The 25,923-nt window shown below is 40.2% G+C and overlaps 1 long non-coding RNA gene across 8 annotated transcripts; it reads right to left on the bottom strand.

Annotated features, from left to right (window-relative positions):
• On the bottom strand, positions 1-25,923 carry LOC104609628 (uncharacterized). Of its 8 annotated transcripts, none has more exons than XR_016077038.1 (10): positions 6,818-7,070; positions 6,638-6,708; positions 5,737-6,557; positions 5,547-5,601; positions 5,340-5,429; positions 4,800-5,249; positions 2,685-2,747; positions 2,563-2,601; positions 930-2,234; positions 1-227 (listed from the first exon to the last, which is right to left on the bottom strand). It is a non-coding gene; the product is annotated as an uncharacterized LOC104609628 (long non-coding RNA). The 8 variants fall into 8 exon arrangements; XR_016077035.1 differs by lacking the exon at positions 1-227 and having other exon boundaries at positions 1,790-2,234; positions 5,737-6,341; positions 6,470-6,557; positions 6,818-8,109; XR_016077036.1 differs by lacking the exons at positions 1-227; positions 6,638-6,708; positions 6,818-7,070 and adding exons at positions 23,983-24,054; positions 25,826-25,923 and having other exon boundaries at positions 1,790-2,234.

Raw genomic sequence — 25,923 nt, 5'->3', positions numbered from 1 at the left:
AATAACCTGTTTTCTCTACATTCATCTAAATTGAAATGAAATACAAAAAATCAAAACATCAATTATAAATAAAATTTAAAAGTTCATTCTCCATTCAAAATATTTGAATCACAAATACATCTTAGTTTCAAATTGATAAACTCTTTAATACAATTTCCATCATCAATTTTCAAAATTCAAAAAACTTGATTTACAAAAACTTCTCAAAATCCAACGAAGATGAATACCTGCACAAAGGATGAAAACAATAATAAATAAATTTGCATCAAAACCATAAAAAAGCTATCAAAAGTTAACAATAAAAGGGCATAAATAAACTATCAAAGCACATGTTTAAGTAAAATGGTGCCAACACCCAAATAACAAGATGATAAATTGTTCAGATTTCAATGCCTCCAACAAATATGGTATAAAGACCTGAATAAGGAATGAAAAAGAATTATACTTTCAGATTTTACAAGGAGATAGAGAATAAAAAAGCTATAGAATATTATTAAAACCAAAAGATAGTGAAAAATGATATGAACCAATACCACTGTTTAACCAAAAGATACTACAAAGATATTTGTACATGAATGGGTATTCAATTAAAAACTTAAATGAACTACAATGTTACAATACAATTTCCAGACAAAACAATTAAAATTTCTTACTTGTAATAATTAGAAAAAGAAGTCCTATCATTTATTACAATTATTTGCTTTATTTATAATTAATTATTCAGTACTGCTGACAAAATAACGAATTAACTCAAGGGACAAACACAAGAATATTCCTTGTATGGTATAAATTCTCCTCCAATGATCCTGCACTTACATGGCTGGAATGGGTTCTCATTAGAAATTGATTGTCTTGTTTATCTGAATCAAGATTCCCATATTTATCCAAATAAAAAACAGGTTTATATACATTAAAAATTTCATTATCACCTATTTTCTATATTTTTTCTGTTGTTGATCCATAAATGTGCAGTGCTCTTCCACTTTTTGTTCTCTACTTTAGTGAAATTGTGCAGCTTGTTCGTCTAGGAGATGAAATCGAAGAAGTGAAATTGTGCAATTCCGGTTCACTTTTGCAACCCGCTCACTGAAATAAGACAAACTACCAACAACAGTAAACCAGAATCTGTATTCAAATTATTTGCAGTTGCATACTTCTACACCATAATGAAGTCCACAATAATTTGGTGCGGAGGTATAAAATGGAACCAGACAACCAACTCAAGAGGGGAAGAAAGCAAAGAAAAATAAAATGTAAAAGCTCAGTTTGGAAAGAGTACAAATACAAATATGTGCAGTGCGAATACATACAAAATAATACAAAATACAAGGTTTTGCTCTCTGTGTATTTCTATTTGTACTCCTTCCAAACTGAGCCAAAGAATCAATCTTTTGGCTCAATAATTGCCACCCCAGGAAGATAACGTGTCCATTTCAATTTTCAAATAAGCAATCATTTCCCTTGGTTTACATCCTACTCGATGAAGAAACAATGATATCATCACCTACCTCTTCATTAACATCTTGTAATTTTGTTTATACTGAAATGTTATTAATCTTGACTTGTAATGGAAGCTACAGGGTTATTGTTCCGACTTTCCAAGGGCCATTATAATTGCTTCTCCCCAATTAATTCCAAAGGAAATTCCTTTTAAGTATTTTCTATTTCTGGATTTGGTCCAAGACATCAAATTCTCCCTGCAATAAACTTTGCATTTATTCTGCTATTAAAATTCTCTTAAATGATTTATGAATGGCCATCGGAAAAACCAGTTACGATTTCTTGCCACTTGCAAAGCCAAATTGCATTTTATTATTGCAAAGAATGTGATATAATTACAAGGATTACAATATTACATTACATTAGATATGAGAAAACATTTTAACTCAGGTCAAACTTGGATAGGAGAAACAAATGTTTGGTATTTCGCTGTTTTTTGATACACAAATGCTCCGTTCTTGAGCCCTGTATATATCACCACCATGCTTTTCTGTCAGCTGTACTTGTATTTTTAATGTTGCTTGACGCATGCTTGTACTATGCAAAATTATGTATATTGGTTTTGACCGACATTGCACTCTGTAGGATTTATGAAGATCCAATAAACCAGGACTACCTACTGCTTACTGCTTTTCTGGTGTTTGAAAAGGTTCAATCCATCATTGATCCTCCTCCACTGCCTTCTTCCATCTATTTTTAAAGATCTCCAATTCAATGTAGGACTGTCTCCTCACCTATATAAACAAGAATAACAACATTTTCTATGAGAAAACCCACTAAGGAGAAATACAAATTAAACCATATAAGATTAAAGAACTCATATTATCCTAGACAAAAATGGCCATACACGATGGGGAAGTCAATTAGTGATGTATGAAATAACATCACCATGGACAGCAGTAGAAGATGAGCATTTCTAACTATATCAATTTCAATAACTGAACCTGATGATTCCCATAATAATTAAACTACAACGATTATATTGCAAGTTTCCATCTCAATGCTATGTGGAACTTGACCAAATACATCATCTATTATCACAAATGTCATTGTGAGACTTACCGCAGATCTATCATTATTCAAATGGTTCCCAGATGGAGGCTGCAAATCATATGAGAATGAATAATCACCAATTGAACAAATGATGAATGTGGCAGGAGCTGCATTATATACATAAATCATACCTGTGCACCAACTCTCCGTAAGTTCTTAGTTGGAGAATCATGATCAAATACTTCAGAACTTGGCTGCACAAATGAGCATAGAATAGCAAAAAATATTTAGTAAACCAAATATCCTGAATCAAAAAACTAACCAGACAGTAAATCTAATAAACCTGATACGCACACACATTATTGGACTTCAGCATAAAAAACAGAATGGATTTTCCATCTCCATTATAACCCCTTAGTTATTATTGTTATTCCAATCATCTCAAGAATTCAAGTACCAATCCAGGCAAGACGGTTAAGAGTTAAGACAAAATTGGCATAGGTGCACTGTTGCAGAACCAGTTTCTACAAGTGATTTCATCCCTTAAATCCTTGCTGGACTCAGCTCTGCATACGAGTCCCTAGTGATTTCCCTTTTTACTCATTCCAATAATTCATCCCTATCACTGACCAATTCATTTGCAACCCAATTCAGATCCAGAGTTTTACAACTTCAATGCCAACTCCTGATCATATGAAAGGTGCACTGTCGATTAGAGATTATGTTCACAAAGTGAACTCCATTGCCAACAATCTTGTAGCAGTTGCAGAACCAGTTTCTACAAGTGATTTCATCCTTTAAATCCTTGCTGGACTCAGTTCTGAATACGAGTCCCTAGTGATTTCCCTTGCTACTCATTCCAATAATTCATCCCTATCAGTGGATGGTTTTTTCAAAACCACGAGGAGTGGCTTGACCAACATGCCCAACCTGCTACAGATCCAGTTATGACTGTGGTTGATATAGCCAATGCTGCTCCTTGCAACAATCCAAACCCATATCAGTTCAACCAACCCAGTTGCGCTACGGATCATGGATGTGGTGGTCAAGGACAAGGCAGGGATTGTTGTAGCAACAACACCCCTAACACCAACAACAGGAAAAGTCCCATTATCTGTCAAGTCTGCAGTTAACCCAATCATGGAGAACTTCAGTGCTATAAACAGTTTGGTGTTTATTATCATAGTGAATCCTCTCCTCTACTCCAGATTTCCACACTGGAACCTCTAGTGGCTCTGATGGTCTGGATCCCAATTGGTATCCAGACTCAGGTTCTATCCACCATCTCAACAACTTTAAACACTTCATTGAATACTCTAGCAACGACCAAGTAAAATGGGCAATGGATCAGGTTTGGATATTATGATGTTGGCTCATCTTCTATCTCTACTAACTCCAAATGCTACTCTTTAAAGAATGTGTTCATTGTCCAAACTATAACTAAAAATCCGTTGTCATTAAGCCAATTTATATGTAATACTGATGCTATTTTTGAATTTCGCAGGTATTTCTTTGTTGTGAAGGACCACCAAAGGAGGCATCTTCTTCAAGGGCTGTAAGTTCATAAATTGTTGTTAACACCCATTGAACATCATCTAGAGTGTTTTGAAGTAGAATGGGCACCCATTGAACATCATCTGCCATTATTCAAGGTCCAATTCAGCCTCCTTTGTTCCCTCTGAACTTTTGGAGCTTTTTAGATCAAAGCATTCATAGCACCCTCACCACCGCCTACATTCCTCTTCTCTATTGCTCCAAACAAGGTCATTACTTAATTTTCTCAGTCAATCATCGGTAGACCCTATCAAAATTTGCTTATTTCCCCAAAGTTTGATTTCACCCAGTTTGAGATACAGTTTAAACTTCCTTACAATGCTCTTTCCTGCCTTCTACTTCATTTGCAAAGGATATGTGTGTTGGATCTTGTCCCTCAAAACATTTGTCCTCCGCACTCCCCCCTTTTATCTTCTTTTGCCTCCCCATTTGAGCCTCTTATTAATAGAAGGGGGAGATTGAGAGTGCCTCCTCTGCATGTTTGTTTCGTAGTTGAAAAGGCATCAAGGACAAAGAAGTGCAAGGTTTCCCAACTGTGCTTGTTGATTCTATTTGCTTTGATGCCTGTATACAACATCTAGAAAGCCACCCTGGTTACATACTGTTGAGTTGGGCCGGATCCATTCAATTCTGGCTTCATCACTCTCTTTTCTTCTTCTCTCTCCTTCTCTCTTGCTGAAACCTTTCAGTGTCCTCTACTTTTCTTCACAAAGTATACATCAGAAATAGTTATCAGCAACTTCTACTCATACCTATGGCAAACAAACGAGGGAGATCTGACCTAGCCTCGGAACTTGCCGTTGGATTACTCATCACCAATTCACCATCAAGTGAAGTTGGGGAAGTCCAAACCCAAGTAATCATTGTGTAACTACAACATGACCTTCAACTAATTTGCTGATCTTCCACTAGAGAAAAGGTGTCCCCTCTTCTTCTTACGAACACTTTCGGTTGGGCTGAAGGCAATGGTAGATCAGGCCTTGATAGAATTTGTGGCTAAACATGCAAAGGTTGAATAGTTAGGTCTTTGATGGGTTGGGTTACAAAGAGGGCTAGACTATGTTGGGCTCGGGCTTGATTAGGGGTAATGGATCAAGGGTGGGCTTGAGCCTGGCTAGAGTTTACTCAGCACCATCAAGTGGAATTGGGGAGGTCCAAACCCAAACAATAGTATGGAACTCCTTTGCGCTCACGCCATTCACCTGTCAAGAATATCTAATCAGGAACAGGTGGACGAGAAATAGTATACAAGTCAACATAGAAGAAGAGGGTTAGAGTGGCTTATTCTGTACTCCAGCATATGGAAGGCCTCGGCGGACTAATGCTCCAATTCGAACATTTGAATCTGCTCCAATGACGCAATCTCATGGAAGTGGCGATGCCTGTAGAAGCCAAGGGGAGTATTAGAAAATTAAAAGATGTTACAACCACAAAAAACGGCAATAAAGCAAGAGAAGCCCTTATAAAAAGTACCAACAGATATAACCGATGGTGCTTACCCTATTTCAGTCATTCTGATAAGGCAGTTGACAATCCGAACCCACTAGAACGTTCCTGCAATGACAAGGCAGAAATTGCATTAGCAGAATTTATTAATTAGTGAAAATCCAGAACGAACATAGCAGGACAAAATCTTATGCCCCAATAACATAGCTACGAACATCGAGTGTGGTTTTGAAAGGTCCTTACCTCGAAGTACAGGTCCGAAGGGAGAAGGAAAAGGGATACAACCTTGCTGCAACACAATCGCTATCGTCGTTCATGTTCTTGAAGGGGCTGTCAACAGTTCAGGTCTACCCGGCTGGCCCGAATCGACCGAACCATTTATAAAGGATCCGGCTCCATGATTTTGCTGAAATAAATAATTGGGTCGGTTCCGGTACTCGCCCGTCCCGAATAGATTCATTCCCAAAACCGATTATTTTGTTAACCATATATATTATTTCCTTCGTTTTCTTACAGTTTCTCTCTTATCGTAGGTTTAAAGTGTCGAGTCTGATAGATAGATAGACAAATAAAAGGGTCTGACGTTTTAACATATAAGTAACTTAGTATTTTTCTATCATTTTTTTTAACGATATATGATTAAAGTTTAAATTTTAGTTTGCGATTTAAATAAGAAAAGTGGTGTTTTTTATCTTAAATGGTTCGGTTTTAAACCTTTGTTATTGTTTCAACCTAAATTTTAAGTTAAAATCGACGGTTTTGGGTCTAACGTTTTGTCCCAATTAATGATCTACTCGGGAGTGCTTCTACCAAGACCGGACCCGGATACCACCCGTTGACAGTCCTAACTTCAATGGCGGCCAATTTCCGGTCGAGCCACCAGTCAAAGCATGGCGAGAAAAAGTCAGTCACTTATCAGAAGGAATTAAAGGAAAATTGAAATCCATTAAGCAAGGGATGTGTCAGATATACATACATTATTAACGGAAAGTAGAAACAATAGTATGACGCAATATGGTCGGAATACCCTCCCCAAAAATAGCAACGCCTCGAGGAGTCCAAAACTACGCATTTACCAGAGCGAATTAGAAAGCCAAACACCCAAAAGAGGGCACAAAATGAAGTGGAGAGTTGAGAAGATTACATGAAAGACTGGACCAGCTTCCCCAGAGTAAAGCCGTGAGAACTTGCCTGCATGTCGAGCATTCTCCGTTCCTGCACCCATAAGACCAAAGGATATTATAGCCACTGCCACGACCGACAAACCTTGTCTTCCAAAAATGATATAATTTAGGGATGCAGACATTGTACAAAAAACGCATACCTGCACACCTTCCGCATCCGTATCCCTTCCGAGTCTCCTTTGCGCTCACGCCCTTCACCAGTCAAGAATATCTAATCAGGAACAGGTGGACGAGAAATAATATACAAGTGAATATAGAAGAAGAGGGTTAGAGTGGCTTATTCTGGACTCCAGCGTATGCAAGGCCTCAGCGGACTACTGCTCCAATTCGAACATTTGAATCTGCTCCATTGACGCAATCTCATGGAAGTGGCGATGCATATAGAAGCCAAGGGGAGTATTAGAAAACTAAAAGATGTTACAACCACAAAAAACGGCAATAAAGCAAGAGAAGCCCTTATAAAAAGTACCAACAGATATAACCAATGGTGCTTACCCTATGGCAGTCATTCTCATATGGTAGTTGACAATCTGAACCCACTAGAACGTTCCTGCAATGACAAGGCAGAAATTGCATTAGCAGAATTTATTTGTTAGTGAAAATCCAGAACGAACATCGCAGGACAAAATCTTATAACCCAATAACATAGCTACGAACATCGAGTGTGGTTTTGAAAGGTCCTTACCTCGAAGTACAGGTCCGAAGGGAGAAGGAAAAGGGATACCAACCTTGCTGCAGCACAATCGCTATCGTCGTTCATATTCTTGAAGGGGCTGTCAACGGTTCAGGTCTACCCGGCTGGCCCGAATCAACCGAACCATTTATAAAGGATCCGGCTCCATGATTTAGCTGAAATAAATAATTGGGTCGGTTCCGGTACTCGCCCCTCCCGAATCGATTCATTCCCAAAACCGAATATTTTGTTAACCATATATATTATTTCCTTCGTTTTCTAACAGTTTCTCTCTTATCGTAGGTTTAAAGTGTCAAGTCTGATAGATAGAAAGATAAATAAAAGTGTCTGACGTTTTAACATATAAGTATCTTAGTATTTTTCTGTCAATTTTTTTAACGATATTTGATTAAAGTATAAATTTTAGTTTGCAATATAAATAAGAAAAGTGGTGTTTTTTAGCTTAAACGGTTCGGTTTTAAACCTATGTTTTTGTTTCAACCTAAATTTTAAGTTAAAATGGACGGTTTTGTCCCAATTAATGATCTATTCGGGAGTGCTTCTACCTAGACCGGACCCGGATCCCACCCGTTGACAGCCCTATCTTGAATGGCGGCCAATTTCCGGTCGAGCCACACCGAAGGAATTAAAAGAAAATGGAAGTCCTTTAAACAAGGGATGTGTCAGATATACTTACATTATTAACGAAAAGCGGAAACAATAGTATGGCGCGATATAGTCGGAATGCCCTCCCCAAAAGTAGCAACGCCTTGAGGAGTCCAAAACTACGCATTTAACCCGAGCGAATTAGAAAGCCAAAAACCCAAAAGAGGACAAGGAATGAAGTGGAGAGTTGAGAAGCTTACATGAAAGATTGGACCAGCTTCCAAAGAGTAAAGCCGCGAGAGCTTGCCTGCAAGTCGAGCATTCTCCGTGCCTGCACCCACAAGACCCAAGGATATTATAGCCACTGCCACGACCGACAAACCTTGTCTTCTAAAAATGATATAATTTAGGGATGCAGACATCGTACAAAAAACGCATACCTGTACAGCTTCCGCATCCGTATCGCTTCCGAGTCTCCTTTACGCTCACGTCCTTCACCAGTCAAGAATATCTAATCAGGAATAGGTGGACGAGAAATAATATACAAGTGAATATAGAAGAAGAGGGTTAGAGTGGCTTATTCTGGACTCCAGCGTATGCAAGGCCTCAGCGGACTACTGCTCCAATTCGAACATTTGAATCTGCTCCATTGACGCAATCTCATGGAAGTGGCGATGCATATAGAAGCCAAGGGGAGTATTAGAAAATTAAAAGATGTTACAACCACAAAAAACGGCAAAAAAGCAAGAGAAGCCCTTATAAAAAGTACCAACAGATATAACCATTGGTGCTTACCCTATGGCAGTCATTCTCATATGGTAGTTGACAATCCGAACCCACTAGAACGTTCCTGCAATGACAAGGCAGAAATTGCATTAGCAGAATTTATTTGTTAGTGAAAATCCAGAACGAACATTGCAGGACAAAATCTTATGCCCCAATAACATAGCTACGAACATCGAGTGTGGTTTTGAAAAGTCCTTACCTCGAAGTACAGGTCCGAAGGGAGAAGGAAAAGGGATACCAACCTTGCTGCAGCACAATCGCTATCGTCGTTCATGTTCTTGAAGGGGCTGTCAACGTTTCAGGTCTACCCGGCTGGCCCGAATCGACCGAACCATTTATAAAGGATCCGGCTCCATGATTTAGCTGAAATAAATAATTGGGTCAGTTCCGATACTCGCCCCCCCCGAATCGATTCATTCCCAAAACCGATAATTTTGTTAACCATATATATTACTTCCTTCGTTTTCTTACAGTTTCTCTCTTATCGTTGGTTTAAAGTGTCGAGTCTGATAGATAGATAGATAAATAAAAGTGTCTGATGTTTTAACATATAAGTATCTTAGTATTTTTCAATCAATTTTATTAACGATATATGATTAAAGTTTAAATTTTAGTTTGCGATATAAATAAGAAAAGTGGTGTTTTTTAGCTTAAATGGTTCGGTTTTAAACCTATGTTTTTGTTTCAACCTAAATTTTAAGTTAAAATGGACGGCTTTGGGTCTAAGGTCTTGTCCCAATTAATGATCTATTCGGGAGTGCTTCTACCTAGACCGGACCCGGATCCCACCCGTTGACAGCCCTATCTTGATTGGAGGCCAATTTCCGGTCGAGCTACCAGTCAAATCAGGACGAGAAATAGTCAGTCACTTTTCCGAAGGAGTTAAAAGAAAATGGAAGTCCTTTAAACAAGGGATGTGTCAGATATACTTACATTATTAACGGAAAGCCGAAACAATAGTATGGCGCGATATAGCCGGAATGCCCTCCCCAAAAGTAGCAACGCCTCGAGGAGTCCAAAACAACGCATTTAACCAGAGCGAATTAGAAAGCCAAACACCCAAAAGAGGACACAGAATGAAGTGGAGAGTTGAGAAGATTACACGAAAGATTGGACCAGCTTCCCTAGAGTAAAGCCGTGAGAGCTTGCCTGCAAGTCGAGCATTCTCCGTTCCTGCACCCATAAGACCAAAGGATATTATTGCCACTGCCACGACGGACAAACCTTGTCTTCCAAAAATGATATAATTTAGGTATGCAGACATTGTACAAAAAACGCATACCTGTACAGCTTCCGCATCCGTATCGCTTCCGAGTCTACTTTGCGCTCACGCCATTCACCTGTCAAGAATATCTAATCAGGAACAGGTGGACGAGAAATAGTATACAAGTCAATATAGAAGAAGAGGGTTAGAGTGGCTTATTCTGTACTCCGGCATAGGGAAGGCCTCGGCGGACTAATGCTCTAATTCGAACATTTGAATCTGCTCCAGTGACGCAATCTCATGGAAGTGGCGATGCCTGTAGAAGCCAAGGGGAGTATTAGAAAATTAAAAGATGTTACAACCACCAAAAACGGCCATAAAGAAAGAGAATCCCATATAAAAAGTACCAACAGATATAACCAATGGTGCTTACCCTATGGCAGTCATTCTGATACGGCAGTTGACAATCCGAACCGACTAGAACGTTCCTGCAATGACAAGGCAGAAATTGCATTAGCAGATTTTGTTAATTAGTGAAAATCCAGAATGAACATCGCGGGACAAAATCTTATGCCCCAATAACATAGCTACGAACATCGAGTACGGTTTTGAAAGGTCCTTACCTCGAAGTACAGGTCCGAAGGGAGAAGGAAAAGGGATACTAACCTTGCTGCAGCACAATCCCTATCGTCGTTCATGTTCTTGAAGGGGCTGTCAACGGTTCAGGTCTACCCGGCTGGCCCGAATCGACCGAACCATTTATAAAGGATCCGGCTCCATGATTTTGCGGAAATAAATAATTGGGTCGGTTCCGATACTCGCCCCTCCCGAATCGATTCATTCCCAAAACCGATTATTTTGTTAACCATATATATTATTTCCTTCGTTTTGTTACAGTTTCTCTCTTATCGTAGGTTTAAAGTGTCAAGTCTGATAGATAGATAGATAAATAAAAGTGTCTGACGTTTTCACATATATGTATCTTAGTATTTTTCTGTCAATTTTTTTAACCATATTTGATTAAAGTTTAAATTTTAGTTTGCGATATAAATAAGAAAAGTGGTGTTTTTTAGCTTAAATAGTTCGGTTTTAAACCAATGTTTTTGTTTCAACCTAAATTTTAAGTTAAAATGGACGGTTTTGGGTCTAAGGTTTTGTCCCATTTAATGATCTATTCGGGAGTGCTTCTACCTAGACCGGACCCGGATCCCACCCGTTGACAGCCCTATCTTGAATGGCGGCCAATTTCCGGTCGAGCCACCAGTCAAATCCGGACGAGAAATAGTCAGTCATTTATCCGAAGGAATTAAAAGAAAATGGAAGTCCTTTAAACAAGGGATGTGTCAGATATACTTACATTTTTAACGGAAAGCGGAAACAATAGTATGGCGCGATATAGTCGGAATGCCCTCCCCAAAAGTAGCAACGCATCGAGGAGTCCAAAACTACGCATTTAACCCGAGCAAATTAGAAAGCCAAACGCCCAAAAGAGGACACAGAATGAAGTGGAGAGTTGAGAAGATTACACGAAAGATTGGACCAGCTTCCTCAGAGTAAAGCCGCGAGAGCTTGCCTGCAAGTCGAGCATTCTCCGTGCCTGCACCCATAAGACCCAAGGATATTAAAGTCACTGCCACGACCGACAAACCTTGTCTTCCAAAAATGATATAATTTAGGTATGCAGACATTGTACAAAAAACGCATACCTGTATAGCATCCGCATCCGTATCGCTTCCGAGTCTCCTTTGCGTTCACGCCCTTCACCTGTCATGAATATCTAACCAGGAACAGGTGGACGAGAAATAATATACAAGTGAATATAGAAGAAGAGGGTTAGAGTGGCTTATTCTGGACTCCAGCGTATGCAAGGCCTCAGCGGACTGCTGCTCCAATTCGAACATTTGAATCTGCTCCATTGACGCAATCTCATGGAAGTGGCGGTGCCTGTAGAAGCCAAGTGGAGTATTAGAAAATTAAAAGATGTTAGAACCACAAAAAACGGCAATAAAACAAGAGAAGCCCTTATAAAAAGTACCAACAAGTATAACCAATGGTGGCTTACCCTATGGCATTCATTCTGATACGGCAGTTGACAATCCGAACCCATTAGAACGGTTCCGGTACTCGCCTGCCCCGAATCGATTCATTCCCAAAACCGATTATTTTGTTAACCATATATATTATTTCCTTCGTTTTCTTACAGTTTCTCTCTTATCGTAAGTTTAAAGTGTCGAGTCTGATAGATAGGTATATAAATAAAAGTGTCTGACGTTTTAACATATAAGTAACTTAGTATTTTTCTATCAATTTTATTAACGATATATGATTAAAGTTTAAATTTTAGTTTGCGATTTAAATAAGAAAAGTGGTGTTTTTTAGCTTAAATGGTTCGGTTTTAAACCTATGTTTTTGTTTCAACCTAAATTTTAAGTTAAAATGGACGGTTTTGGGTCTAAGGTTTCATCCCAATTAATGATCTACTCGGGAGTGCTTCTACCTAGACCGAACCCGGATCCCACCCGTTGACAGCCCTATCTTGAATGGCGGCCAATTTTTGGTCGAGCCACCAGTCAAAGCAGGACGAGAAATAGTCAGTCACTTATCCGAAGGAATTAAAAGAAAAAGGAAGTCTTTTAAGCAAGGGATGTGTCAGATATACTTACATTATTAACCGAAAGCGGAAACAATTGTATGGTGCGATATAGTTGGAATGCTCTCCTCAAAAGTATCAATGCCTCGAGGAGTCAAAAACTACGCATTTAACCAGAGCGAATTAGAAAACCATACACCCAGAAGAGGACACAAAATGAATTGGAGAGTTGAGAAGCTTACACGGAAGATTGGACCAGCTACCTCATAGTAAAGCCGTGAGAGCTTTGCAGAGCTTGCCTGCAAGTCGAGCATTCTCCGTGCCTGCACCCATAAGACCCAAGGACATTATAGCCACTGCCACGACCGACAAACCTTGTCTTCCACAAATGATATAATCCAGGTATGCAGACATTGTACAAAAAACGCATACCTATACAGCTTCCGCATCCGTATCGCTTCCGAGTCTCCTTTGCGCTCACGCCCTTCACCTGTCAAAAATATCTAATCAGGAACAGGTGGACGAGAAATAGTATACAAGTCAATATAGAAGAAGATGGTAAGAGTGGCTTATTCTGTACTCCAGCATATGGAAGGCCTCGGTGTATTAACGTATCAATTCGAACATTTGAATCTGCTCCAGTGACGCAATCTCATGGAAGTGGCGATGCCTGTAGAAGCCAAGGGGATTATTAGAAAATTAAAAGATGTTACAACCACAAAAAACGACAATAAAGCAAGAGAAGCCCTTATAAAAAGTACCAACAGATATAACCAATGGTGCTTACCCTATGGCAGTCATTCTGATATGGCAGTTGACAATCCGAACCCACTAGAACGTTCCTGCAATGACAAGGCAGAAATTGCATTAGCAGAATTTATTAATTAGTGAAAATCCAGAACGAACATCGCAGGACAAAATCTTATGCCCCAATAACATAGCTACGAACATCGAGTATGGTTTTGAAAGGTCCTTACCTCGAAGTACAGGTCCGAAGGGAGAAGGAAAAGGGATACCAACCTTGCTGCAGCACAATCACTATCGTCGTTCATGTTCTTGACGGGGCTGTCAACGGTTCAGGTCTACCCGGCTGGCCCGAATAGACCGAACCATTTATAAAGGATCCGGCTCCATGATTTTGCTGAAATAAATAATTGGGTCGGTTCCGGGACTCGCCCCTCCCGAATCGATTCATTCCCAAAACCGATATTTTTGTTAACCATATATATTATTTCCTACGTTTTCTTACAGTTTCTCTTTTATCGTAGGTTTAAAGTGTCAAGTCTGATAGATAGATAGATAAATAAAAGTGTCTGACGTTTTAACATATAAGTATCTTAGTATTTTTCTGTCAATTTTTTTAACGATATTTGATTAAAGTTTAAATTTTAGTTTGCGATATAAATAAGAAAAGTGGTGTTTTTTACCTTAAATGGTTCGGTTTTAAACCTATGTTTTTGTTTCAACCTAAATTTTAAGTTAAAATGGACGGTTTTGGGTCTATGGTTTTGTCCCAATTAATTATGTATTCGGGAGTGCTTCTACCTAGACCGGACCTGGATCCCACCCGTTGACAGCCCTATCTTGAATGGCGGCCAATTTGCGGTCGAGCCACCAGTCAAATTAGTACGAGAAATAGTCAGTCACTTATCCGAAGGAATTAAAAGAAAATGGAAGTCCTTTAAACAAGGGATGTGTCAGATATACTTACATTATTAATGGAAAGCGGAAACAATAGTATGGCGCGATATAGTCGGAATGCCCTCCCCAAAAGAAGCAACGCCTCGAGGTGTCCAAAACTACGCATTTAACCAGAGCGAATTAGAATGCCAAACACCCAAAAGAGGGCACAGAATGAAGTGGAGAGTTGAGAAGCCTACATGAAATATTGGACCAGCTTCCTCAGAGTAAAGCTGCGAGAGCTTGCCTGCAAGTTCTCGCGTTCTCCGTGCCTGCACCCATAAGACCCAAGGATATTATAGCCACTGCCACGACCGACAAACCTTGTCTTCCAAAAATGATATAATTTAGGGATGCAGACATTGTACAAAAAACGCATACCTGTACAGCTTCCGCATCCGTATCGCTTCCGAGTCTCCTTTGCGCTCACGCCCTTCACCTGTCAAGAATATCTAATCAGGAACAGGTGGACGAGAAATAATATACAAGTGAATATAGAAGAAGAGGGTTAGAGTGGCTTATTCCGGACTCCAGCGTATGCAAGGCCTCAGCGGACTACTGCTCCAATTCGAACATTTGAATCTGCTCCATTGACGCAATCTCAAGGAAGTGGCGATGCATGTAGAAGCCAAGGGGAGTATTAGAAAATTAAAAGATGTTACAACCACAAAAAAACGGCAATAAAGCAAGAGAAGCCCTTATAAAAAGTACCAACAAATATAACCAATGGTGCTTACCATATGGCAGTCATTCTGATACGGCAGTTGACAATCCGAACCCACTAGAACGTTCTTGCAATGACATGGCAGAAATTGCATTAGCAGAATTTTTTAATTAGTGAAAATCCAGAACGAACATCGTAGGACAAAATCTTATGCTCCAATAACATAGCTATGAACATCGAGTGCGGTTTTGAAAGGTCCTTACCTTAAATTACAGGTCTGAAAGGAGAAGGAAAAGGGATACCAACCTTGCTGCAGCACAATCGCTATCGTCGTTCATGTTATTGAAGGGGCTGTCAACGGTTCAGGTCTACCCGGCTGGCCCGAATCGACCGAACCATTTATAAAGGATCCGACTCCATGATTTTGCTGAAATAAATAATTGGGTCGGTTCCGGTACTCGCCCCTCCCGAATCGATTCATTCCCAAAACCGATTATTTTGTTAACCATATATATTATTTCCTTCGTTTTCTTACAGTTTCTCTCTTATCGTAGGTATAAAGTGTCGAGTCTGATAGATAAATAGATAAATAAAAGTTTCTGACATTTTAACATATAAGTATCTTAGTATTTTTCTGTCAATTTTATTAACGATATTTGATTAAAGTTTAAATTTTAGTTTGCGATATAAATAAGAAAAGTGGTGTTTTTTAGCTTAAATGGTTCGGTTTTAAACCTATGTTTTTGTTCAACCTAAACTTTAAGTTAATTTGGACGGTTTTGGGTCTAAGGTTTTGTCCCAATTAATGATATATTCGGGAGTGCTTCTACCTAGACCGGACCCGGATCCCACCCGTTGACAGCCCTATCTTGAATGGCGGCCAATTTCCGGTCGAGCCACCAGTCAAAGCAGGTCGAGAAATAGTCAGTGACTTATCCGAAAGAATTAAAAGAAAATGGATGTCCTTTAAACAAGGGATGTGTCTGATATACTTACATTATTAACGAAAAGCGGAAACAATAGTATGGCGCGATATAGTCGGAATGCCCTCCCCAAAAGTAGCAACGCCTCGAAGAGTCCAAAACTACGCATTTAACCAGAGCGAATTAGAAAGCCAAACACCCAAAAGAGGACGCAGAATGAAGTGGAGAGTTGAGAAGCTTACACGAAAGATTGGACCAGCTTCCTCATAGTAAAGCCGTGAGAGCTTGCCTGCAAGTCGAGCATTCTCCGTGCCTGCACCCATAAGACCCAAGGATATTATAGCCACTGCCACGACCGACAAACCTTGTCTTCCAAAAATGATATAATCTAGGTATGCAGACATTGTACAAAAAACGCATACCTGTACAGCTTCCGCATCCGTATCGCTTCCGAGTCTCCTTTGCGCTCACGCCCTTCACCTATCAAAAATATCTAATCAAGAACAGGAGGACGAGAAATAGTATACAAGTCAATTTAGAAGAAGATGGTTAGAGTGGCTTATTTTGTACTCCAGCATATGGAAGGCCTCGGCAGACTAAGGCTCCAATTCGAACATTTGAATCTGCTCCAACAACGCAATCTAATGGAAGTGGCGATGCCTGTAGAAGCCAAGGGGAGTATTAGAAAATTAAAAGATGTTACAACCACAAAAAATGGCAATAAAGCAAGAGAAGCCCTTATAAAAAGTACCAACAGATATAACCAATGGTGCTTACCCTTTGGCAGTCATTCTGATACGGCAGTTGACAATCCGAACCCACTAGAACGTTGCTGCAATGACAAGGCAGAAATTGCATTAGCAGAATTTATTAATTAGTGAAAATCCAGGACGAACATCGCAGGACAAAATCTTAAGCCCCAATAACATAGCTACGAACATCGAGTGTGGTTTTGAAAGGTCCTTACCTCGAAGTACAGGTCCGAAGGGAGAAGGAAAAAGGATACCAACCTTGCTGCAGCACAATCGCTATCGTCGTTCATGTTCTTGAAGGGGCTGTCAACGGTTCAGGTCTACCCGGCTGGCCCGAATCGACCGAACCATTTATAAAGGATCCGACTCCATTATTTTGCTGAAATAAATAATTTGGTCGGTTCCGGTACTCGCCCCTCCCGAATCGATTCATTCCCAAAACCGATTATTTTGTTAACCATATATATTATTTCCTTCATTTTCTTACAATTTCTCTCTTATCGTAGGTTTAAAGTGTCAAGTCTGATAGATAGATAGATAAATGAAAGTGTCTGACGTTTTAACATATAAGTATCTTAGTATTTTTCTGTCAATTTTTTTAACGATATTTGATTAAAGTTTAACTTTTAGTTTGCGATATAAATAAGAAAAGTGGTGTTTTTTAGCTTAAATGGTTCGGTTTTAAACCTATGTTTTTGTTTCAACCCAAATTTTAAGTTAAAATGGACAGTTTTGGGTCTAAGGTTTTGTCCCAATTAATGATCTATTCGAGAGTGCTTCTACCTAGACAGGACCCGGATCCCACCCGTTGACAGCCCTATCTTGAATGGTGGCCAATTTCCGGTCGAGCCACCAGTCAAAGCAGGTCGAGAAATAGTCAGTGACTTAACCGAAGGAATTAATAGAAAATGGAAGTTCTTTAAACAACGGATGTGTCAGATATACTTACATTATTAACGGAAAGTGGAAACAATAGTATGGCGCGATATAGTCGGAATGCCCTCCCCAAAACTAGCAACGCCTCGAGGAGTCCAAAACTACGCATTTAACCAGAGCGATTTAGAAAGCCGAACACCCAAAAGAGGAAACAGAATGAAGTGGAGAGTTGAGAAGTTTACACGAAAGATTGGACCAGCTTCCTCAGAGTAAAGCCGTGAGAGCTTGCCTGCAAGTCGAGCATTCTCCGTGCCTGCACCCATAAGACCCAAGGATATTATAGCTACTGCCACGACCGACAAACATTGTCTTCCAAAAATGATATAATTTAGGGATGCAGACATTGTACAAAAAACGCATACCTGTACAGCTTCCGCATCCGTATCGCTTCCGAGTCTCCTTTGCGCTCACGCCCTTCACCTGACAAGAATATGTAATCAGGAACAGGTGAACGAGGAATAATATACTAGTGAATATAGAAGAAGAGGGTTAGAGTGGCTTATTCTGGACTCCAGCATATGCAAGGCCTCAGCGGACTACTACTCCAATTCGAACATTTGAATCTGCTCCATTGATGCAATCTCATGGAAGTGGCGATGCATGTAGAAGCCAAGGGGAGTATTAGAAAATTAAAAGATGTTACAACCACAAAAAACGGCAATAAAGCAAGAGAAGCCCTTACAAAAAGTATCAACAGATATAACCAATGGTGCTTACCCTATGGCAGTCATTCTGATACGGTAGTTGACAATCCGAACCCACTAGAATGTTCCAGCAATGACAAGGCAGAAATTGCTTTAGCAGAATTTATTAATTAGTGAAAATCCAGAACGAACATCGCAGGACAAAATCTTATGCCCCAATAACATAGCTACGAACATCGAGTGTGGTTTCGAAAGGTCCTTACCTCGAAGTACAGGTCCGAAGGGAGAAGGAAAAGGGATACCAACCTTGCTGCAGCACAATCACTATCGTCGTTCATGTTCTTGAAGGGGCTGTCAACGGTTCAGGTCTACCCGGCTGGCGCGAATCGACCGAACCATTTATAAAGGATCCGGCTCCATGATTTTGCTGAAATAAATAATTGGGTCAGTTCCGGTACTCGCCCCTCCCGAATCGATTCATTCCCAAAACCGATTATTTTGTTAACCATATATATTATTTCCTTCGTTTTCTTACAGTTTCTCTTTTATCGTAAGTTTAAAGTGTCAACTCTGATAGATAGATAGATAGATAAATAAAAGTGTCTGACGTTTTAACATATAAGTATCTTAGTATTTTTCTGTCAATTTTTTTAACGATATTTGATTAAAGTTTAAATTTTAGTTTGCGATATAAATAAGAAAAGTGGTGTTTTTTAGCTTAAATAGTTCGGTTTTAAACCAATGTTTTTGTTTCAACCCAAATTTTAAGTTAAAATGGACGGTTTTGGGTCTAAGGTTTTGTCCCAATTAATGATCTATTCGAGAGTGCTTCTACCTAGACAGGACCCGGATCCCACCCGTTGGCAGCCCTATCTTGAATGGCGGCCAATTTCCGGTCGAGCCACCTGTCAAATCAGGACGAGAAATAGTCAGTCACTTATCCGAAGGAGTTAAAAGAAAATAGAAGTCCTTTAAACAAGGGATGTGTCAGATATACTTACATTATTAACGGAAAGCGGAAACAATAGTATGGCGCGATATAGTCGGAATTGTTAGATAGTTTTGTATGCCTTTAGCTTCAATCAGAATGATGTACTTTATGAGTTTATTGTAAATAAATAAAGATACATATTTGATTCATGTGCCCTTGGTATGTTTCTGTGTAATACCGTTAAACTGGACACTTAATGAGACTCGTGTTAGTTTAGAATGTTCACAGCCAGTGGGTCGGTTTAGGGAGACCTATCCTGACAAGGCTGACACTGTGGTGCCACCAAGTCGGTTGGGGTGGCCTGTCTCAGCTGCCAGGGTGAGTCCCTAGGCACATACAGTGTAGGATTATTTGAATCTTTAAACTGGACCAGATTTCCAGTATTGCCCTGGACCTTGGAGATTGATGGGCAAAACTGGAAAGTTGCACCCGACCCCAAGACTCGATTGTGATACTGCACTAGGTGTCGGATTGGGCTATCTTTGATGTACCAATCAGTGAGATTCTTAGCGGGGGTCAAAACCTGGGTATGTGGCTGATGGGTAGATCAATGCTTGGGTCCCATGCCATACAAGGAAGCCCAACTGGGTAGCAGTTAAGAGGGTTAAGTGAGCACATAAGCTTAATGGGCCAAAAGCCCATTTCGAACTGGGCTGTTTATTTAGTTAATAAAGGGGCGAAATCTGAAGTGGATCAGCTAATAGGATTGGGCTTAGACCCTATCCACTTAGAGAGTCCAAGATATAAATAAGATTTAGATCTGGAAACCTCCTAATCAGATTAGGAGATGGCTGATCTGATCTCCAGATAAGATAAGGATTATCCCTTATCACTTAAAGGGACTTCTAACCCAAATATGATTTGGATTAGCAACTCCTAATCTGATTAGGAACTGATCCCTTTAAGACTATAAAAGAAGAAGGGGGCGGCAGCCTATATACACACACAGATCATCAGGTTTTCTTTAGTGCTGAAATCAAGAAGAGAGAATTCTGCTCCCTGCAAATACTCTCTTGCCGCCTCCCTATTCTTGCCGCCCTATTTGCCAGTTCGATCTCCACTTGTGGGAGAAGTCAAGATTGGATCTTGACATCAGTCCTTTGAGAAAGGATTGAAAGGAAACTGTGCTCACGTACCATCTTGCTGATTCTTGCGAAGGACAGAGTTCTTGGAGAAGAACACTGCTGATTCTGCTCCACCAGCACTGCGCCATCTTCAGTGGGAGCAGTCTTTGGATCCTTCCTTGGGCGTGAACACCTTCGTTGGGAGATATTACTTCTCCGTATCAGGTATAATCCTTCCCACTCCTTTTTCGTTCAGATCTGGTTCAGTTTATGGTTCAGAATTGATCCTTGAAAATATGATTTTCTAAATGGGGAATACGATTCCCAGTTGAAGGGAGAGAAAAATTTTTGAAATTCGCCCCTTATTCCGAAATCTTTTGGGCGTCCATAGGATGGATCTCTCATCCCTTCAGGAATGCCCTCCCCAAAAGTAGCAACGCCTCGAGGAGTCCAAAACTACGCATTTAACCAGAGCGAATTAGAAAGCCAAACACCCAAAAGAGGACATAGAATGAAGTGGAGAGTTGAGAAGATTACACGAAAGATTGGACCAGCTTCCCTAGAGTAAAGCCGTGAGAGCTTGCCTGCAAGTCGAGCATTCTCCGTTCCTGCACCCATAAGACCAAAGGATATTATAGCCACTGCCACGACCGACAAACCTTGTCTTCCAAAAATGATATAATTTAGGTATGCAGACATTGTACAAAAAACGCGTACCTGTACAGCTTCCGCATCCGTATCGCTCCCGAGTCTCCTTTGCGCTCACGCCATTCACCTGTCAAGAATATCTAATCAGGAACAGGAGGACGAGAAATACTATACAAGTCAATATAGAAGAAGATGGTTAGAGTGGCTTATTCTGTACTCCAGCATATGGAAGGCCTTGGCGGACTAATGCTCCAATTCGAACATTTGAATCTGCTCCAGTGACGCAATCTCATGGAAGTGGCGATGCCTGTAGGAGCCAAGGGGAGTATTAGAAAATTAAAAGATGTTACAACCACAAAAAACGGCAATAAAACAAGAGAAGCCCTTATAAAAAGTACCAACAGATACAACCAATGGTCCTTACCCTATGGCAGTCATTCTGATACGGCAGTTGACAACCGAACCCACTAGAACGTTCCTGCAATGACAAGGCAGAAATTGCATTAGCAGAATTTATTAATTAGTGAAAATCTAGAACGAACACCGCAGGACAAAATCTTATGCCCCAATAACATAGCTACGAACATCGAGTGTGGTTTTGAAAGGTCCTTACCTCGAAGTACAGGTCCGAAGGGAGAAGGAAAAGGGATACCAACCTTGCTGCAGCACAATCGCTATCGTCGTTCATGTTCTTGAAGGGGCTGTCAACGGTTCAGGTCTACCCGGCTGGCCCGAATTGACCGAACCATTTATAAAGGATCCGGCTCCATGATTTTGCTGAAATAAATAATTGGGTCGGTTCCGATACTCGCCCCTCCCGAATCGATTCATTCCCAAAACCGATTATTTTGTTAACCATATATATTATTTCCTTCGTTTTCTTACAGTTTCTCTCTTATCGTAGGTTTAAAGTGTCAAGTCTGATAGATAGATAGATAAATAAAAGTGTCTGACGTTTTAACATATAAGTATCTTAGTATTTTTCTGTCAATTTTTTTAACGATATATGATTAAAGTTTAAATTTTAGTTTGCGATATAAATAAGAAAAGTGGTGTTTTTTAGCTTAAATGGTTCGGTTTTAAACCTATGTTTTTGTTTCAACCTAAATTTTAAGTTAAAATGGACGGCTTTGGGTCTAAGGTCTTGTCCCAATTAATGATCTATTCGGGAGTGCTTCTACCTAGACCGGACCCGGATCCCACCCGTTGACAGCCCTATCTTGAATGGCGGCCAATTTCCGGTCGAGCCACCAGTCAAAGCAGGTCGAGAAATAGTCAGTGACTTATCCGAAAGAATTAAAAGAAAATGGATGTCCTTTAAACAAGGGATGTGTCTGATATACTTACATTATTAACGAAAAGCGGAAACAATAGTATGGCGCGATATAGTCGGAATGCCCTCCCCAAAAGTAGCAACGCCTCGAAGAGTCCAAAACTACGCATTTAACCAGAGCGAATTAGAAAGCCAAACACCCATAAGAGGACACAGAATGAAGTGGAGAGTTGAGAAGATTACACGAAAGATTGGACCAGCTTCCCTAGAGTAAAGCCGTGACAGCTTGCTTGCAAGTCGAGCATTCTCCGCTCCTGCACCCATAAGACCAAAGGATATTATAGCCACTGCCACGACCGACAAACTTTGTCTTCCAAAAAGGATATAATTTAGGTATGCAGACATTGTACAAAAAACACATACCTGTACAGCTTCCGCATCCGTATCGCTTCCAAGTCTACTTTGCGCTCACGCCATTCACCTGTCAAGAATATCTAATCAGGAACAGGTGGACGAGAAATAGTATACAAGTCAATATAGAAGAAGAGGGTTAGAGTGGCTTATTATGTACTCCAGCATATGGAAGGCCTCGGCGGACTAATGCTCCAATTCGAACATTCGAATCAGCTCCAATGACGCAATCTCATGGAAGTGGCGATGCCTGTAGAAGCCAAGGGGAGTATTAGAAAATTAAAAGATGTTACAACCACAAAAAACGGCAATAAAGCAAGAGAAGCCCTTATAAAAAGTACCAACAGATATAATCGATGGTGCTTACCCTATTTCAGTCATTCTGATAAGGCAGTTGACAATCCGAACCCACGAGAACGTTCCTGCAATGACAAGGCAGAAATTGCATTAGCAGAATTTATTAATTAGTGAAAATCCAGAACGAACATCGCAGGACAAAATCTTATGCCCCAATAACATAGCTACGAACATCGAGTGTGGTTTTGAAAGGTCCTTACCTCGAAGTACAGGTCCGAAGGGAGAAGGAAAAGGGATACCAACCTTGCTGCAGCACAATCGCTATCGTCGTTCATGTTCTTGAAGGGGCTGTCAACGGTTCAGGTCTACCCGGCTGGCCCGAATCGACCGAACCATTTATAAAGGATCCGGCTCCATGATTTTGCTGAAATAAATAATTGGGTCGGTTCCGGTACTTGCCCGTCCCGAATCGATTCATTCCCAAAACCAATTATTTTGTTAACCTTATATATTATTTCCTTCGTTTTCTTACAGTTTCTCTCTTATCGTAGGTTTAAAGTGTCGAGTCTGATAGATAGATAGATAAATAAAAGGGTCTGACGTTTTAACATATAAGTAACTTAGTATTTTTCTATCAATTTTTTTAACAATATATGATTAAAGTTTAAATTTTAGTTTGCGATTTAAATATGAAAAGTGGTGTTTTTTATCTTAAATAGTTCGGTTTTAAACCTTTGTTTTTGTTTCAACCTAAATTTTAAGTTAAAATCGACGGTTTTGGGTCTAACGTTTTGTCCCAATTAATGAACTACTCGGGAGTGCTTCTACCAAGACCGGACCCGGATCCCACCCGTTGACAGTCCTATCTTCAATGGCGGCCAATTTCCGGTCGAGCCACCAGTCAAAGCATGCCGAGAAAAAGTCAGTCACTTATCAGAAGGAATTAAAGGAAAATTGAAATCCATTAAGCAAGGGATGTGTCAGATATACATACATTATTAACGGAAATTATAAACAATAGTATGGCGCAATATAGCCGGAATACCCTCCCCAAAAATAGCAACGCCTCGAGGAGTCCAATACTACGCATTTACCAGAGCGAATTAGAAAAGCCATACACCCGAAAGAGGACACAGAATGAAGGGGAGAGTTGAGAAGCTTACACGAAACATTGGACCAGCTTCCTCAGAGTAAAGCCGTGAGAGCTTGCCTGCAAGTCGACCATTCTTCTGTGCCTGCACCCATAAGACCCAAGGATATTATAGCCACTGCCACGACCGACAAACCATGTCAGCCAAAAATGATATAATTTAGGTATGCAGACATTGTACAAAAAACGCATACCTATACAGCTTCCGCATCCATATCGCTTCCGAGTCTCCTTTGCGCTCACGCCCTTCACCTGTCAAGAATATCTAATCAGGAACATGAGGACTAGAGAGAGTATACAAGTGAATATAGAAGAAGATGGTTAGAGTGGCTTATTCTGTACTCCACCATATGGAAGGCCTCGGCGGACTAATGGTCCAATTCGAACATCTGAATCTGCTCCAGTGACACAATCTCATGGAAGTGGCGATGCCTGTAGAAGCCAAGGGGAGTATTAGAAAATTAAAAGATGTTACTACCACAAAAAACGGCAATAAAGCAAGAGAAGCCCTTATAAAAAGTACCAACAGATATAACCAACGGTGCTTACCCTATGGCAGTCATTCTGATACGGCAGTTGACAATCCGAACCCATTAGAACGTTCCTGCATTGACAAGGCAGAAATTGCATTAGCAGAATTTATTAATTAGTGAAAATCCAGAACGAACATCGCAGGACAAAATCTTATAACCCAATTACATAGCTACGAACATCGAGTGTGGGTTTGAAAGGTCCTTACCTCGAAATACAGGTCCGAAGGGTGAAGGAAAAGGGATATCAACCTTGCTGCAGCACAATCGCTATCGTCGTTCATATTCTTGAAGGGGCTGTCAACGGTTCAGGTCTACCCGGCTGGCCCGAATCGACCGAACCATTTATAAAGGATCCGGCTCCATGATTTTGCTGAAATAAATAATTGGGTCGGTTCCGGTACTCGCCCCTCCCGAATCGATTCATTCCCAAAACCGATTATTTTGTTAACCATAAAATGGACGGTTTTGCGCTGACGCCCTAAACCATATATATTATTTCCTTCGTTTTCTTACAGTTTCTCTCTTATCGTAAGTTTAAAGTGTCGAGTCTGATAGATAGATAGATAAATTAAAGTGTCTGACGTTTTAACAAATAAGTATCTTAGTATTTTTCTTTCAATTTTACTAACGATATATGATTAAAGTTTAAATTTTAGTTTGCGATATAAATAAGAAAAGTGGTGTTTTTTAGCTTAAATGGTTCGGTTTTAAACCTATGTTTTTGTTTCAACCTAAATTTTAAGTTAAAATGGACGGTTTTGGGTCTAAGGTTTTGTCCCAATTAATGATCTATTCGGGAGTGCTTCTACCTAGACCGGACCCGGATCCCACCCGTTGACAGCCATACTTGAATGGCGGCCAATTTCCGGTCGAGCCACCAATCAAAGCAGGTCGAGAAATAGTCAGAGACTTATCTGAAGGAATTAAAAGAAAGTGGAAGTCCTTTAAACAAGGGATGTGTCAGATATACTTACATTATTAATGGAAAGCAGAAACAAAAGTATGGCGCGATATAGTCGGAATGCTCTCCCCAAAAGTAGCAACGCCTCGAGGAGTCCAAAACTACACATTTAACCCGAGCGAATTAGAAAGCCAAAAACCCAAAAGAGGATGCCGAATGAAGTGGAGAGTTGAGAAGCTTACACGAAAGATTGGACCAGCTTCCTCAGAGTAAAGCCGTGAGAGCTTGCTTGCAAGTCAAGCATTCTCCGTGCCTGCACCCATAAGACCCTAGGATATTATAGCCCCTGCCACGACCGACAAACCTTGTCTTCCAAAAATGATATAATCTCGGTATGCAGACATTGTACAAAAAACGCATACCTGTACAGCTTCCGCATCCGTATCGCTTCCGAGTCTCCTTTGCGCTCATGCCATTCACCTGTCAAGAATATCTAATCAGGAACAGGTGGACGAGAAAT

Source organism: Nelumbo nucifera, chromosome 1 (genome assembly GCF_055504915.1).
Source record: "Nelumbo nucifera cultivar China Antique chromosome 1, China Antique-T2T, whole genome shotgun sequence".
Lineage (NCBI taxonomy): Eukaryota > Viridiplantae > Streptophyta > Magnoliopsida > Proteales > Nelumbonaceae > Nelumbo > Nelumbo nucifera.
The sequence above is the reverse complement of the archived record's forward strand: the minus strand, read 5'-3'. Positions and strand labels throughout refer to the sequence as shown.